We start from the raw sequence: 16,458 nt of genomic DNA on the forward strand, positions 1-16,458 counted from the left end.
TCCACAGCTTTGACCTTAGAGGGATCCACATGAATTCCATCTTGGCTAACTACGTGACCTAGGAAGTTCACATTCCAGAGCCAGAACTCACACTTGGAGAGTTTTGCGTATAGCTTCTCCGATCGCAGCGTTTCTCGGATTTGTCGGAGATGTCGGCCATGCTCTTCTTCGCTTCGAGAATAAACGAGAATGTCATCAATGAAGACAATGACAAAGTTGTCGAGGAATGGTCGACAGATTCGATTCATTAGGTCCATAAATGCTGCAGGGGCATTTGTCAGACCGAAGGGCATTACAACAAATTCATAATGTCCGTAGCAGGTTCGGAAAGCGGTTTTTGGAATATCCTCTTCCCGGACTTTGAGTTGGTGGTATCCGGACCGTAGATCTATTTTAGAAAAATAACTAGCTCCTTGGAGCTGGTCGAATAGATCATCGATTCGTGGGAGTGGGTAGCGATTTTTAACAGTGAGTTTATTTAACTCTCTGTAGTCGATGCACATTCTAAAAGATCCGTCCTTCTTTTTGACAAAAAGGACTGGAGCTCCTAATGGCGAGTAACTAGGTCGGATAAATCCCTTGTCCAGAAGTTCACTGAGTTGGCTGGACAATTCCTGCATTTCAGCAGGAGCCAGCCGATAGGGTGATTTAGCAAGAGGAGTTGCTCCTGGAACGAGGTCGATTCGAAACTCCACTTGTCTCTCTGGGGGTACTCCCGGAAGATCTTCAGGAAACACGTCTGGAAATTCACACGCTACCGGAATATCTTGAATGTTAGTTTCTTCCTTGGTTTTATCCACTATGTGAGCCAGAAATGCCGAATCCTTCTTTTGTAGGTGTTTTTGTGCCTTGATGCACGAGACGAGACGAAGGTTCATGCTAGGTTTGTCTCCGTAAATTACTAGGGTTTCGTGATTGGGAAGGCGAAGGCGAACGGCCTTCTCGTGACACATAATTTCAGCATGGTGGGAGCTTAACCAGTGCATGCCAATAATCACATCGAAACTCCTAATTGATACAAGCATCAAGTCTATTCGAAAGACGCGTTGATTGAGGGTTAGGGTACATCCGATGTAGATTTCCCCAGTGGATTCGGTTTTCCCATTGGCCATTTCCACCGTAAAGGTTTCATTTAGCTTTTGGGGCTGTTGTTTTAATAAATGCTTAAACTTATCGCTTACGAAACTTCGCTCCGCTCCGATGTCAAATAAGATGCATGCATAAGTGTGGTTTAGGGGAAACGTACCAGTAACAACAGAGGGGTCCTGAATAGCCTCACCCTGACCCATGGTCAGCATCCTTCCTGTTCCTCCGTTTCCTGAATCGTTGTTGTTAGGGCAGTCTCGGCGAAAATGCCCCGTCCTTCCACACCCATAACAGGTGTGGCTAGGTCCTGCATTGCTGCCGCCGGTGATGATGTTGTTGTTGTTGCGATGGTTGTTATTGTTGTTTCCCTGATTTTGGTTATGGGGAGGGTAAGTCCTGCAGTACCTTGCAGTGTGTCCCCTTCGATTGCAACTGGTGCACTGAAAATCCTTGCATTCTCCATTATGATGGAGACCGCACTTATTGCACTTGGGAAGATTACCGAAATAAGGTCTTGAAGCATTTGAAGCAGCTGAGGCTGGAGCATGTGGTGCGGCTGGAACAGGTGCGGTGATAGCGTTAACCGCCACTGTCTGCTGCTTTTTAGAGGTCTCGGGGCCCTGGCGCCCCTTCCTCTTATTATTCTTTCCCTTCTTGCCATCACCTTCCTTCTTTTTCTCAGCCTCCACTGGCTTCTCTCCCTTCTTGTTGTTATGGTCATACAGCTTCTTTGCCAATCTTTTTGCACTGTCAAATGTTTCAGGGTTCGCAGCTATCACATTCCCTTGAATTGGTGATGTTAGTCCCCAGATGAATCGCTCAATCTTCTTTCCTTCCGAGGTGATCATACCCGGGCACAACAGAGATAGTTCACTAAATCTTGATATGTAGGCATCGATATTCGCATTCTGCACAGTGAGGTTCCATAGCTCTTACTCCATCTTCTGTATCTCCCCTCGTGGGTAGTACTCAGCCATTAACATTTCTTTCATCTCCGCCCACGGCATAGAGTTGGCTACAGGGAGCGTCATGGCTTCCACATGTCCGTTCCACCAGGTGAGTGCTTGATCCACAAAAGTGCAGGCCGCGAACTTCACTTTCATATGCTCAGGGCAATCGCATATCTCGAATACCGACACCACCTTCTCAATCCATCGCTTCAGGGCGATCACTCCTCCAGTGCCGTTAAAAGTTCGTGGTTTGGCGTTCTTAAAGTCCTTGTAGGTACATGTTTTGGTAGGTCCTTGATTCATCCCGTTGTTCGAACTCCCTGCCCCTTGCCCGTTGCCTCCTCCATTATTCCCCTGATGGAGTTGTGCCATAGCTGCGGTGACCGCAGAAGACACGGCTACCTGGAATGCAGTGGAGTCAACTTTGGGTGGAGTTGGTCCTGGGTTTCCGCGAGTAGGTCGGTGAGGCATCTTTCTGTCACGAAACGGAAAGATGTTGAGTGTATGTGGTTTCTGTGAGGTTGTGATCCTACTAACTAGGTGCATGGTACGAACTTAGACACTACTACCATTGGACATACAATCATAACTTCTCAACACATAGCAATTTGTAATATCATAACAAAGCACATAAAAGTTTATTAATATTATCCGCATTTGATACAAGAAAATTTTGCTCGTAAGAGCATACATGAGTGACACTAATTCGACAGCATAACGGCTCTATGAGTAGTGTAGTCACCTAAACATAGAGTCGGGGTACATAGCATAGTTCCTAATGACCTACTAAGATAAGTCTATCCCTAACCGCAATGAGCTGCGTCCGGAGGTGGTGCCGAGGATGTGGATGCTCCCTGAAGACGGGCCACCAATCGTTCAGCGTCCTGAAGTCGAGACTCCCACCTTACCTGCCTCATGTGAAACTCCAAAAGGACGTCACGTGTCTCCTGTTCCGCACGCTCGACCCTAGTCCACAGCTGCGTACCTAATCAGCAGTGCCCTGAGCAAGATCGTTGGTGTCCCGTAATCGTCTCACCATGACCGGTAGGGCTCGGTCGGCCGGTCCTCCATCCCTCAGGTCGAAGAACTCACGTGACATGCCGAACAGAGGTCGCTGTCCCTGATGTCTGCTCCATCTCCAAAGATCAATACCCCAAGGAGGGGTAGGACCAGTGGGACCCACACGGTAGGCAGGCACCCTGATCGGGTATGGGGGGTTGATGACTTCGGACTCTGCGTCCGAATCACCCCCTTCACTGTCATCGGGTTCCTCTTCGAAGTTCTCTTCGTCCTCTTCGGGTTCGGAAGGCTCGCCTTCATCTCTAGCCTCCGGTTCCCCGTCAGATTCCTCTTCGGGGTCTTCCTCAGGCTCTTCCTCTAACCATCCGTTATTTCCCTGATTAGGGAAGTAAGGGTCTCCAGGGTGATGAAAACCAGCCATGCTGTCTGCGCGAGTATGTAAATATGCTAACATTATTCCTAGGATGCTACAACTATTGTACAGACTAAACAAGCGTTCTCTTTTTGGTGATAAAGGGTATAGTTTTAGGTTCCCTAGCTATTTCGACCTCATCAAAACGTGTGTTAGTTGTACTTTGGAGAAAGTGTAGTTGATCAGGCTACATCCACTCCTTGATACCACTAAGAACAGTCCTGAATTAACCGAGATACTAGCATTATTTTGTTTGGTTCGGCGTTATGTTCTTATTCCTAATGCAAGCAAGGGTGTTTTATTTACTTGTTTTGTTCAGAGTTATGTTAGTCCCTCTTTTTGGTTTATAGTTGCATATCAACGTGTGGCTAGATATGCTAGTTCACTATAAACAAAGCTCTGATACCAACCTGTCACACCCCCGAACCAGACGGCGGAAACGTCCGGGGGCTGTCGTGACTTCATTGAATACCATAACATTGAATATATATATGAAACATAACATCATTCATCACCATGCATTAATATAGTACAACTGATAAAGTTTACACTGAGTACATTGTCTTAGCATTACATTCCCAAAAATAAATTGTTCGGTTCATAGATAAACAAACTGCAAGCCATCACTGAGTACATTTTTCCTTCGGTTTACTTGTTACCTGAGAATACAAGTATTTTGAAAAAACGTCAACATTTGAAATGTTGGTAGGTTCATAAGCGGCATTTGAAAAACAACGTTTTGTATTGCTTTGAAAAACTACCAGAAAATCCGATATTTTCTGAAAGGAGTTTATGAAAAAGTTTGTGAAGATCCATAAGTATGCTTGTTTGTTTCTATAGTTGTAAAAATTGTTCATTAAACTTGTATACATTTCGAAACCGTATGTATTGAAAACCCTAGGAAAACCCGATGTTTTCCTAACACTTTGAATTCCATGTAGTCGTTTTACTATCGCGGCGTGTGAAGTCATTGATTCCAGGCGACGTCAGATTATTGCGCATGGTGAATTGCTATAAACACGCGTTACGCAAACGACCAGTTTACAACTATACTAACGATCCTGTAGGCGTCGTCCGTACTATTCATGTAATCCAACCGCCCTGACTTCTTGTAGTCCCACATCCGAAGAGGAAGAGGGCACGAAGACCTCGATAACTCCGTTAGTCGGTTGGGGATAAAAAGAGTGCGAAGGGCCCTTGACCCGACTCGCATTAGAATAACCGACTTTACTAGCAGTACCAAAGGACCCTTGGGGACCAATAGTATAAAAGCCATTGAAAGTACTTTTACGCTGTGTTGGATCATGTAAGGCCCAACAACTCGTAAGGTTGAAGTCTTCGGGCCTAAAGATCAGGTCATTGGGCTAGCTAGGCCCAACAAACAAGATTTTACACTTTGGGGCCCAAAGATGGTGCGTCGACGTCTGTGCACTCTCACGTGTGTATTGAATTCCCAAATGTTACTTGTATGAATCGAGTTATCGTCGTGTTAGTAGTTTCGGGTTGTTATTGATTCGAGACCGAATCAATTCGTTTAACAACGATTTTTGGTATTGTTGTGTATTGTATTTCGTCAGTAGTCGCGGTGCCAATATTTGATCACGATGGGTGTATTGAATTAGCATTGAAAATTTTTTGTTTACAACCCCTCTTTAATTTGTAAATTTACTTTTTCGACCCTTTAAATAAATAAATTTCCGGTTTAGTCCTTAAACCATTTTTTTCTTGTCATTTTAACACCAAAACTTATCGAAATTGATATTTTTCAGCATATTCTTAGTTGAAAACAGTTTTGTTCCCTGAAAATACAGTTTTCTCGGTTGTAACCCCTCTTTTTCGCAGTTTTTACAATTTTGGCCCAAATTGGAAAATTTTTGCAACTTTGGTCCTTTTTAATTTTGAAAAGCATTTTAAACCTTAGAAAAGGACTTGGAACACTAGTAGTCCACTGTTTTACAGAAAAACACAGTTTTAGCCCTTCAAAACAGAAAATTTCGCATATTGGGCCCTATTGGGCCAAAAATGCCATTTTTAGCCCATTAAGCTTGAAATTTATATTTTTAATCCTCCAAAAGAATGTATTTCCAGAAAACACTTTATTGAAACTGTTTTGACTCATCTCACCCATTAGAATTCGTAATATGTCATTTTAGGCCCTTTAACTTTATATTTTTAACATTTTGTGTCCAAAAATTGAGTTTTTAGCCCAAAGAAGATGTTATTAAGCCACTTAGCTATTTTTCTTGAAATACTTTGTATGTAGAAATATAATTGATGCTAGTATCATTTAACATAAAGTATATCTCGATTTTTAGGGGCTTATGACTAGATCCAACATCATAATCACACAAAAACACACATATAAGCATAGAAATCATACAAGGCATACAAATACATATAGATCTACAAATTTGCTTGTATTCCCCCCCCCCCCCCCCACAAAACTTATAAAACAGAAAAATATGGAGTATGAAGCTCACCTTAGGGTGTGGTTTCGGTTTTTGAAGAAAAGATGGAAGAAAGCTTGGTGATTTTCGGCCTTAGCACCCTTTTCTTGAAGATCTCGAGTTTGAGGTGATTCTAGGATGCAAGATCACGATTTTTGCATGGATTAGGAAGAGATTTTTGATAAAACAAAGAATCTAAGTCATGGATCCAAGCATAACCTTACCTTAGATGAAGAGTTTGTGGAAATATCCTCTTGAAAACCTCCTAATTTTCGAGATCTTAATGAAAGATGGAGGGAGTTTTCTTGAGAGAGAGTTGTGAGAGAATTGTGTGTGTGTGTGATTCGGCCGAGAGTGAGAGAGGGAGAGAAGAAATGGACGTTGAGTTGATGTATTCATAGAAGTATGAGATGTTGCATGGAGATATGTGGGATATTAGTGAGGTGGCATGCATTAAGTCAACCCCTCCTCTTTTCTTCTTGGATTTGGGCCTTGGGCCGAGAATGTGAAAGGAAAAAGGGTTTTTGGGCTTTATGGCCCTCAAGCCCATATAGAAGTTAAGTTGGATGATTTTTGTCCTAAAAAAAATATAATATGATTTTCATACTTTGTTGGGCTAGTTTAGGTTAATCATGGCTCAAAACTTTTAATTTATTTCATTCTAGGCCCAATATGGCCCAAAATGTTGAAATAAATGAATGTGGGTCCAATTAGAGCCCATTTAAGGGTTCTAATCCCATGATAGTCAAATTGGAAGCTTATTGGGCCATTGAGTCCAATAAGGAAGTCCTAGCCCAAAATGGACCTAAACAAGAACTTCTAGGGTTTCCAATTGCTTAATGACTATTTGTAGTATTTGTATGATGTATTGATTGAAGTTTTTGATGTCATAATAATAGGTATCACACATGCTCTTAAGTTTTTGATTCAACATTTTATTTAAGTATTGTGATTACAAGACACAAAATTTCTAGTTGTGACATTTTGAAAATCAAATTGCATGTATAATTAGAGAAAACATAGATCCAAAGCATCTAGGGTTGCATGTACACCATAAGGTTGTTATAGTGCTCAAAACCCATCAGTGGTATCAAAGCCTATGATTGTTTTCTGTTATACTTGATGCTTATTAATTTTCCAAGTTGAAAAAATCGACTTTATGGCTTCTAACTGATGAACTCGCCAAGTCCACTGGCTGACTCGATGAGTCCACTCAGTAAATGACCAAATCGACGATGTCAAGTTCATGCACTCATCGAGTTGATGGCTCTGGTTGCATATTTTCGAGTTTTTAGCCAGAATTAGATTAGGATCATTACCACAAATTGTTTTTTGAAACATCAAAACCGTTTTCTTGATATGGTAGTGATAATGCTCATCCAAATAAAAGATAATTGTTAAAATTTCAAGATTTGTATTACTTTATATGATTAGGCTAATTTCTTGCAAATTGTTGATATGAATTATCTTGACTTATGAGTTTAACTAGATCATAGATAAATTATTTGATTATTTTGTTAATTAAAATATTGATCTAAATGCCTTTAATGGATTCCATAACTTGTCCTCAAGTCATGGAAAATGAAAAGTCCCATTTTTAAAAGTCATTAAACTCATAATTTATGGAAATGAAAAGTTTTGAAGAGTTACAAAACTCGCCCTCAAGTTTTGGAATTTGTAAAGTCACAGTTAAGAATACTTTAATTCCAAAAGAATTTTAAAAGTTTAAAATTCAAGCCTTATACTATTATAATATTAAAAGTTTAATAATTATGTATATGTATAAGACAAGTCAGTCTTATCGTTAGTAGGCCTCATTCACGAAGCCGATCTATAAGGGGGGGGGGGGTATGAGGTTACTGCCTATAAAATGGTGGTTTAATGGATTTCCACTCTCACCCACGGCTTCTTTGACTGGTGGAGGGTCGTTAGCCGAACGGGTAGGATAGGACATTAATTCTCGTTAAAAGTATAATGAAAATTATAAAGTAACTAAATGTTTTATTAAATTCCCAATCCTAGTTACTTTAGGAAAAATGTGAAATTGATGCTAATCCATGAAATTGCACTTTGCACCTTTCCAAGTTGTTAATGGTGCATATGTGGTTAACCGACACATTAACTTGGACTAGTAAGGGTGGTAAAGGGTATCTTGATGTTTGTTGTAGATCGATGGAGCGTGTGTGGTTAACCGACACATTGATTAGGTGATAAATGGCATCGAGTGTACCAAGCACATTTGCATGGTTATTCACACCTTGTTTGTGATCCTCGGTATCCCAGTCACAAACATTAAGGGCATAATCGAGATTTAAACATGTCGTTGAAAAGTTCAATGAATCATAGGAATCTAGGAATTTCAATCCAATTAAAACTTAATAATGAATTTCGTTTTTCATGGTAAAAGTTGGTAAATCGTCATTTACCTACCTTAAAATATTTTGTAATTGGGTTTCGGCATCCCTCTTCCAAATTGTAAAATATTGTGTTGGGTCCTAGGCTTAATATTTCATTTGGGTGTTATATTAAGGACTTTTATCTAATCTAAACTTTGTCTGTCTTTTTTAGATGTCTTCCAACACTGCTTCTGGCTCAAACCCTACTGGCTCTTTCTCCCTAATGAACTTATGTGGCAGGGTTATCTTTGATGGTTCCAACTTGAATGATTGAATCAGGAACATCAGGATGGTTACTCGTTACGAGGACAAGGAATATGTCCTCGACAAAGAGCTTAAGGAAATTGATGAGTCTTCTGCTACTCCTGAGGAGATCGCTGAGTTTAGGACTCATGAGAAGGATACCACAAAGGTGTCTTGTATCATGTTGGCCACTATGACAGCTGAACTCAAAAAGTCCTATGAGGACTTCTACCCTTTTGAGATGTACCAAGACCTGATGGAAACATACCATCAGAGTGCTCGTCAAGAAAGGTATGAAATCATCGCCTCCATGATAACAACAAAGATGAAGGATGGAGAACCCATCACGACCCACTTGCAGAAAATGCAAAGGTTTGTGGACCGCTTGCTGAAGTTGAATGTGAACTTCGATGAAGAGTTGGCCATATATATATATATATATATATCATTCTACACTCTTTACCTCCATGTTATGATCAGTTCCATATGACCTATCATATGAACAAGGAAGAGGTCACTCTTAGCAAGCTTCAAGGCCTTTTGAGGACTGCTAAAAGTAGTCTCAAAGGTAAATTTGTTGTTTCTACTCCTACTGCTATTGCCCTTGTCTTGGCAATTGAACATGGGAAAGGGAAGAAGAGGAAGGGTCCCTCTAAGAGATGCAAGGCAAAGTCTCTTGATGGATCCTCTTCCAGTGGGACCAAGGTTGGTTCCGCTGCTCCCTCTACTATTCCTAAAGAAGCAAAGTGTTTGTATTGTCATGAAAAGGGGCACTAGAAGTGAAGCTGCCCCAAATACTTGCATGATGTCAAATATGGGATGGTTAAGGCCACCCATGCAAGTATTATACTATTATATCTAATAACTCATCACGTTCTTGTTCTTGGGTCTTTGATATAGGTTATGGATTTCACATTTGTTCTGATTTGTAGGGACTAAAAAGAAGTAAGGATGTGGAGCACGCGAATATGAACTAGATCATGGGGAACAGGAAGGTTTCACTTGTTACCAAGATTGGAGTTTATTCTTTATTGCTTAGTAGTGGGTTAGAATTAGATTTGAATAACTGTTGCTACTCGTCTGATATGGCGAGAAATATTATTTCCTTTGATGGTTTGTACATACAAGTTTTTAGTTTTTATTTGATAATGAAATTGGTGTTATTAATGCTTTTATATTGGTGTTTTATTTTTAAAGCATTGCCTTGTAATGGTGTATGTGAAACTGTGATGGTTGTAGACAACTTAGGAAATAATGTGTTGCACAATGATTCTTCTAACAGTTTGGATAAGGCATGTTTGTGGCATTGTTGTCTTGTACATGTCAGCAAGAAGCGCATATGCCAACTCCAAAAGGTTGGAGTCTTGGAGTCATTCGACTTAAGGTCGGATGACACTTGCGAGTCTTGTTTGCTTGGAAAGATGACCAAGTCACCCTCCACTGGTACTTGTGAAAGGGGTGAAGGTTTGTTGGATCTCATACACATTGATGTGTGTGGACCATTCAGAACTGCCACAAAGGATGTTAACCGCTTCTATGTGACTTTTATTGATGATTATAATAGATATGGCTATATTTGCTTAATCAAACATAAGTCAAAAACCTTTGAAAGATTCAAAGAGTTTAAACAAGAAGTAGAGAATCAGTTGTGCAGGAAGATAAAGATGCTCAGATCTGATCAGGGTGGTGAGTATCTTAGTATCGAGTTCCAAGACTACCTTAAGGAATGTGGGGTTTTTTTTTACAATTGACGCCACTTAGGACACCACAGCTTAATGGAGTGGCTAAAAGGCGCAATCGAACCTTGTTGGACATGGTTCATTCCATGATGAGTTGAGTTTATTACCTATCTCATTTTGGGGGTATGCCGTAAAGACTGCTGCCCATATCCTTAATCAAGTCCAACCTAAGAAGGTTGCCAAAACACCTCACGAGATGTGGACATGGAAGGTTCCCTTGTCACAACTAGCCTTTTTAACTAAGGAAATTCCATCCTCAAGTAAGCAAGGACTATTGTGAGACTTATGCTAATACACCAAAGTGTTCAATATGAGTTCCTAAGGAGCCATATAGTGTTAGAATGCAAATCTCTCCAAATATGTGAAATATCTCCCAAATCTCTCTAAGTATGCGAAATCTCTCCAAGTATAGTGAATCTCTCCCAAATCTCTCCAAGTATGTGAAATCTCTCCCAAATCTCTCTAAGTATGCGAAGTCTCTCTAAGTGTAGTAAATCTCTCCCAAATCTCTCCAAGTATGTGAAATCTCTCCCAAATCTCTCTAAGTATGCAAAATCTCTCCAAGTATAATGAATCTCTCTTAAATCTCCCCAAGTATGTGAAATCTCTCCCAAATCTCCCCAAGTATGAGAATTATATCCCAAATCACTCAAAGTATGTGAAATATCTCCCAAATCTCTCTAAGTATGTGAAATCTCTCCAAGTATAGTGAATATCTCCCAAATCTCTCCAAATATGTGAAATCTCTCCCAAATCTCTCTAAGTATGCGAAATCTCTCCAAGTATAGTGAATCTCTCCCAAATCTCTCCAAGTATGTTCCTCAGTGAAAAAAACTCAAAACCGAAAGAGGAAGCCCCAAAAGGACCCTCTTGGTCCGAAATCCTTTAGTTCACTCCGAAACCCCCTTCCTACTTCGGACCCTCTGATGGGCTAGAGAGAAGCCTCTCATCCGGAAACCCTTGAATCCACTCTGGAAATTAGAAGCTGCTCCGGAAATTCTCGCATCGCTTCGGAATTTCCTAGCCGGCTTCGCACCTTGGTCCGGACTGCTAGCTTCGCCCTAACTCGCATGCGACTTCGGATCCGAGAAGGTCACTCCGGATCTCGCCTGTGGAATTGGGAGAAGAGCTTCAGAACACGCCCATCACCTCCGGAAATTGTAATATAGCTTCGGAATTTACATAATGCCTCCGGAATTCACTTCTTCACTTCGAATTTTTGACCATCTCGCACCATTTTATCATTTTAAGGCATTTTGACGTCAGGAATCCCACCAAACTCGTGTTTTTCTTAACTAAGACCCCTAAAACCTCTATTTTATATGAAATTTAATTATTTAAATTATATTTACATCAAAATAAAAGGTTTAGAATTTAGGAAAACCTTATCCTAAATCAAGAAAAGGACAAGGAAGTTTGACTTTGTGATTTGATGAAATTCCTCATTTCCCATGCAAATCCCAAATAAACACACATTAACCCATGGATATAAGTCTTGTACACCAGTCCTCCAAAAGCAAGTGTCATATCACTCTTATCCCTCCACTTAAAATACATGAACTCCTCTTCTTCCTTTTCCCCACTTCCCATTTTCATCTCCAGCAAACTTCTAAGAGTGCTCTCAACTCCTTCAAGCTTCAAGTTCATCTCTTCAAAGGAAATTCCCATATTTCTTTGGTGAGTATTCTTATCCTCTTTGAACAACAATTCTTCACATTATTCTAAGATTTCATTACATTTACACAAAATTTATTCTTAGGATATTTTTAAGTTCAATGAAACTCTCAAGTGTTGGAACTTGGAAACTCCTCCTGAGCTCTTCAAATCACCCAGCAAGTCAACTATGGTGAGCTTCATACCCCACCTTTTTCAATGTTTTAATGTTTTTGGGGGAGAGTACAAGTCAAATATTGCCTAAACTCTTAAATGATTGCATATATACGTATGTTGGTATGTGTGTGTGAAATATTATTAAATTAATATTTTAGTAATATACTCATGAACGTACGATTTCTCAATTTCATAAAGAACAGAGGATACTTTGTGCAAAAGATCCTCCCAACTATTGAGTGTGTCCAACTTAACCCCTTTATCTATGCTTTCATGTCTAAATATAAAAGTTATAAAAATGGACCTTACTAAGTGGACACCATTTCTAGTGATTTTTCGAAAATAAAAACTTTGTGACTATTTTGCAAACTATTAGGGAGTATTTTATAAATATTCAGCATAAAAGTTTGTGTCAAGAAATTACACAAATAGAGCCTTTATGACAGAAATATTTGCATGTCATAAACCGTAGTCGTAAAACCTCCAACAACATAAGTAGTGTTCTATATGTCATAAAACAAAAAATGCGTGTCATAACCGGCAGTTATAAATTTATACAAGTTATAACTTGACACTTTTCTCTTGACTAAAATGACTTGTTTTTCAATAAATGAAAAGGAACAAACACGAACACCCAGTTAACGAGAACAATCAACGATATGGAACGAGAATGATATTTCTATTCAATGAGTACGAATTTCATTGTTTATCTAACAAATAATGGATCTCTAACGATTGCTCAAAAGGTTGTTAATATTCTAGTTAGACAAATCTCAAAAGTAGCTAAATATAGAAATATTAGTGTACGTCTAAGTCCTGTAAGGAGTTATAGCCAGAGTCTCTTGGAGGGAGAGCGGGAATTTGTGTATAGATCTATACGGGGTTGACACCCTGCACCTTTGTTGTTCGCTACAGCTAGACAGGCCAATCTAGGGTGATATATGTCTTTTCCAAACCGAGGGCGCCTGAGAAACGCCAAAACAGGCACTCCGTCAGATTAGTATGTTTATAACGACTCACTAGAATATGTTATATTAACTAGAAATTTATGTAAGGAAAACCTCATAAATAAATTTTGGCACGTTTTGTTTACTGTCCTACACGTGATAGGTGATGATCCGCATTTGTTGTGTTGACTGTCCTTCTTCATCTCATAGAATGCCCACAATAGCCATGTTGATTCTTTCTCCTACAAGTATAGAGTCGTAATACTACTATTTTTACAAAGTAAAAAGCGTAGGACTCTATGGAAAACTTTTGTAAATGGTTTTGATAACGATAAACTAACCCACACATATACATAGTTGGAAACTAGAACTTACGATTATTTTATAGCAAAAAATATAGGATTTTCTGGAGAGAATGATTTTTCTACGATTTCGATAACGATAAACTAGAACGCACACACTCAATTTTACTCGATAAAGAGGAACAAGATTTTCAACCATATTTCGTTTTTGAAAATAAGGGATTTTTCTTGAAACGGTTGATTGTTACTATTCAAAAGAACTATTCTCGGACATAGCTCGCTTTTACAAATCACACTACTTTTCAAAATCACTCCTTATAAGGATGAACAAAAGTAATGTCATGCACACATATATCCATGATTTTCAAGGCAAGACTTCAAACGATTTCATAGAAAATATTGGATTTTCTGAAAGTACAATGAGAACGATTTTAAACAAGTGTAAACGATTGTATACAAAAATTCTTATGAACTCACCAACTTTTTAGTTGACGCTTTTCAAAACGACTTGTATTCTCAGGGATCTAGTAAGCAGGTAACAAGGGACGCTGATGCAAGACCATTTAGTTGTAGTTTGTATTCTTTTCTACTTATGTATCTTTTGTGTAACTCGAAGAACAAATACAATATGTAAACAATGTAAGTTTGTCATCTCAATGTATGATGTTTGGATTGCTCTGTTTCATTTATCTTCAATTGTGATGATACTGCACAATGAAGTCACCCGCCTCCGGACGTTTCCGCCGTCTTGTCCGGGGGTGTGACAGATTGGTATTAGAGCATTGTTTATAGTGAATTGGTATATCTAGCCATACGAGATATACAACTATAAATACAATGGGACTAAAACAAACTCTGTCTAAAAGTATACTTTAAGAAGATAAGTATTTTATAAAAGTAAACATAATTACTAACCCAATATGATAACGAGAAGAAACCAAAAGTAACTAAAGGTTGAACATTACAGTCAAACCTGGGCAGTTATGTAATCATATCTGGGATCAATATAGCCTGATCAACTATATTTATTTGAGATTTGACCAACATGTGCTTGGGAGTGATGGTGGTGTTGCAACAAACCTAAGATCTACCAACTATGCGCATAAGAGAATACTAGAATTCGAACATCAAGTTTAAAATACTATAGGAGTATTTTTCGGATACTATAAACCCCCCTCACACCTAAACTATCCCCGTATATCTCGTGTTGCGACTCTTGCACCAACGACATAATTGAAATTCCTCACCAAGACTTCTACTACCCTATCACGGTGAATTGCGGATGGGGCAAGGAGTGACCAAAAGAAGCCCAAGAGGAAATTACAGAAGGGGATCCTAAGGAACACCAAGGGATGAATCGTGAAAGGGAGAATTCCGACTAAGAACCCAGCAAGGATAAAAGCGCCAAGGAAACACTTGATGAGCTTTGCCCAACTGAGAATAGACCCGAGACCCTTTCACCTTTCTCTTACCAGACACATAAACACCCTGTATAGGTACTCCTGGAATAGACATACCTAGAAACAAAACGATACCCACACAAAAACAAGTTGAGGAATTGGCTCCTATCCAATTTAGGGCATACCTCCACAAAAGACAATCTGATCCATAATCAACATGCACCAAACTCCTATAGTGAACACCCTCATGAATCAGGCATCACCTCTGCCTAGACCACAAGTAACCCAAATTGACTTTCGATTTCCAACCCTCCGTCATGAAGTAATGGAGACCATAAGCAAAGCCCAGTGTGCAACGGCATGAATCTGATCCCCCACAAGTAACAAGAACACCATTCCAAATGCCTTACGAAACCCACAAGTAGGACAAGAAAACTCTGTAGACCATGTATACTCTTTAAGAGAGGAAATGGTCATTTGGAGACCACAACTCATAACAATCAAGGCTAGGACAACCTTAGCAGCATAAGGAACACAAAAAGGGCACCCTTAATATAAGTGAAATAGCCAAGCACTTTGTGCGCCAAAAGAGGATCACCACACTACTCGCCTTAGGTCTGTAATGCCCTTAATCGCAACCCGTAGTAGTAAACCAAGTGGAGTACATCCTCCAAGAATCCATACAACCGAATCCGTTAACTATAGTGCTAGCTACGTGCTATTTTGACGGACTTTACATCAAACAATACATGTTTCCACTCTCCCACCATAACTGCATCATGGGGATGTAGGTTGACCCGATTAATACCAGTATGTTAAGATTATATGAGTAAACCCCCATGGAACTAACTACGAATACTTACAAGCTCACCTTTTGTGTGCAATAGAGTTATGTCTTCTTATGAAGGTAACTTGGAACCCGACCATGCGCCGGTCCTACGAATAGACTCCGCCACTTTCCAAGCCACTATAATAGTGGCAGTGGCAGCCGTCATGGCATACTTCAAGGACACAAGAAAATTTGGAAGCAGTGTCGGTAATTTCAACCGTAAAAACAACCAAGGAAACCAACGAAGGACAACTCACCCATGAACTCAAAACCCTAAACCTAAGAACAAGAAATGAAAGTTCGGGAACAAAAAAGGAGGTAGTTCGACTCAAAGGCTTATTAAAAGGCAACAAGCGGGACCAGTCCCTACCCCTACTAACCCTAGTCCTCCCACATCAAGACAATCATACCTTGGGAACAATCCACCCTGCAACAAGTGCAAATACCATCATTGGGGAACCTACCAGACATGTTGTTGCAAAAGGTGCAACAATATGGGACACACCTCCCACTACTGTAGGGCCCCGACCCCATGCATCACTCCAACCCTCAACTCAAAAGTAAGTCAAGTTTGGCACCGGTGCGGTGCAACAAGACATTTCAAGAGAAATTGTCCAACAGAGATGACTGACAAGGGAGTTGACAACTAGATAGGAAGAGACGACAATAAACCCTACCGAGATTTTTGGTACGTTTCAAACGATCAACTCTATGTAACAAATTTTCATAGAAAGGTCTTGCAAATTGAAAAACATAATCAAAGACTATTTCCCTATTTGAGCGAATCCGTAAATCACGGAGAAGCTAGAGAATCCTTACGAACGGACCATGTTGGTTCCATATGAACGTTAGTATCA

Source organism: Lactuca serriola, chromosome 7, assembly GCF_051521515.1.
Source record: "Lactuca serriola cultivar US96UC23 chromosome 7, Lser_US96UC23_V15, whole genome shotgun sequence".
NCBI classification, from domain to species: Eukaryota; Viridiplantae; Streptophyta; class Magnoliopsida; order Asterales; family Asteraceae; genus Lactuca; species Lactuca serriola.